Below are 2,707 nucleotides of genomic sequence, written 5' to 3'. Positions count from 1 at the left end.
ATCGCTCTCGCATGGCGGGGACGGCGGGGCTGCGGGCGGGCGCGGGCGGCTGGACAGCTCCGGCGGCGGCCCGCGGCCCGCACCGGGCGGCGCGGGAAGGGCTCGGCGGGGCTCGGAACACCTCGGCTGGGCTCGGCTGGGCTGGTTTGGGTTCGGCTCGGCTCGGCTCAGCTCGGCTCGGCTCGGCTCGGCTCAGCTCGGCTCGGCTCGGCACGGCTCGGTTCGGTTCGGCTGGGCTCGGCTCTGCTCGGCTCGGCACGGCTCGGTTCGTGTGGGCTCGGCTCTGCTCGGCTGAGCTCGGCTCGGCTCGTCCCGGCTCGGCGCCCCGCTGTCGCCGTCCCTGCTGCAGGGGTGCCACCTGCCAGCCTGGCTGGGCTTCCCGTGTCACCGCCGGTCCTCGTCCCCGCGGGGACCAGCGTCTGCTCAGCGGCCCATCGGCAGGGTGCAGCCTCGGGGAAGCAGAAGTGGAGAGGATGGAGGCGTCCACAAGGAAAGCCAAGTTGGTGCAGGTGCCTCCGCTGCCAGGAGGGGAGCGAAGGGTCCTGGGGCAGAGACGCTGAATTTTGGTGAGGGGCTTCACAGAAAATTACATAATTACAGTGAGTGTTTTAGGAACCCAAGGGAAGCTCCTATAGGAGCTATAGGTAGGGTTTTCAAGCATGCGCTCCTCAGGTGCGGAATGAGATTAGTTTGTAAAAATCTCAGTGACTTACCTGAAAAAAATATCCTGTCACCCTGGCACGTTCATCCCTGTAGGCCTTCTCCTTATTTGTACATATTCCTGCATTTACCAAAGAATCCTTTGCAGAGAAAGGCCTGCAGGAGAAAACGAAGAGGAAATATACGCTAGGAAGATGACTAGGAGACATTCGACATGATTAAAATTTAAAATACATCTGACAAATTGGAGAAGTGGCTTGAAATCAACAAGACAGCGTCAAATGAAGACAGGTGAAAGGCACTACAGTGAGGAAGAAGAATTAAGTTGTACAAATTCAGGTCAGGGAACAATGGATGATGCAAGAGGCTTGGGCTTAGTGGTGACAAACCAAACTTGCTGCAGTTTGTGAATGGGACTTGTTCAGCTATGACACAGATTGAGTTTGTGACGCTAAATATTGAAAATGTTAGCAGGTTTTAGTATTTATAAGAAAGGACTTGCAGCTGACCTAGACAGGTTTTCAGCTTGCTTAAAAATAGGGAGAATAATTATTTAATGAAGCATTTGTGGCTAGGAGTGGAATCCAGATGCCTACACGTAGACATCGGCTCCATTTTGGGTTACCCTCTATCTCCCGCAGCCTCCAGCTGTGTATTTTGCACAGGACTGTACAGTGGATCACGCGGGACCGTGAGGATATCCCAGGCATCGTTGGGCTCTCTCACATGGATCGAGATGCCTGGCTTGGACAACTGAATACTACCCTAAAAGTGTGATAGAACATAATTTTAATTGCATGAAATGCATGCATGTTCTGTAATATATTCTCAAAAGCATTTTAAAAGGGACTTTTTTGAGAACGAGTTTAGAGCACGTGTTCAGGATGTGTTTGGTATCTTCCTCTGCTCTCCGTTCTTTGTCACTTCTCTTGCCATTTTCTGCTTATCCTTCACAGACACACAGATTTCCATAAACAAGACGCCTCTCCAGTCGTGCACCCTTTTACTTGACTTTGAATTGGGTGGTGACGCTTTCAGGGTGAAGAATGGCATTGTTCCAGCTGTTTGTTACCATAAAGGAGCTGAGCAGTTTATTTGGAATGAAAGGGCAGCCTGGCCCATCGCAATTAAAAAACAAAAAGGCCTCAGTAGATAAAACTGGTCTGCCAACACCTTCCTGATTTGCAAGATTTATGTTTCCTCTTCAGAAAATATGAGTCAAAGAAACCATAGTTCAATGCTTTAACAGGATCCAAGAAGTCTGTTCTGTTTCACTGGGTAAAGTACTGTAGATAAAGTCAGTACAACGGGAGGATTATTGAGCTAAAACTTCCAGAGAAAAGCAGTCATCGCGGGCCTTTATCAGCGCGGTCTCAGTAGAGCAGCCTGACTGAGTTCCAGGATGAGACTTATCTGTAAAACACGAGTTCACAGAGACTCTGGGATGCTTCTCCCCAAAAACTTGCTAGAAAATGGCATTTTTCAAGCAGAGTTTTAGCTTATACGTCCACTGCATAAGGAACAACTTTATTTTTAGAATACAGCAGCTATGTTACTTTTTTACTAAATAAGGTCCAATTTTCCAGTAAGTTAAGGGTGCGAGATTGGGTCCTCTAAGGAGGCTGGTTCTTTTGTTATTTCATGTCTCATGTATTTCGTGTCCACGAGGCAGCCATGAGAACGATATGTTGCACATGGACACCGCAGCTGTCAGGACAACTTTATTTCTTCAGATCCTTCTTCTGTCTGTCGCTCCCCTGTTTCTCTCAGCCTCTTGCTCTCCAGTCCCTTATTCCCCAGACCGCTCTCCTCTTACCAACAGCCTTCTGGCACACGGGGAGCAGTGTCAGGCGAAGAACGACTCGGCCAGAGAGACACACAGGATGTACCAGACACTTGGCTAACGAAGGTGGTTAGAATTAATCTGGGGAGGTGCGAGGAGGGAGCCTGTTACCTGTCAGGCCCACAGACACGATCAGCAGCTGCCATCTCGAGGTGCTCTCAAAAGCTGCATCTGTCAGTCATTCTCCTGCAAGCGCTCCCGGGT

The sequence above is a fragment of the Rissa tridactyla genome, chromosome 13, assembly GCF_028500815.1.
Source record: "Rissa tridactyla isolate bRisTri1 chromosome 13, bRisTri1.patW.cur.20221130, whole genome shotgun sequence".
NCBI lineage: Eukaryota > Metazoa > Chordata > Aves > Charadriiformes > Laridae > Rissa > Rissa tridactyla.
This window is presented reverse-complemented; position numbering follows the sequence as displayed.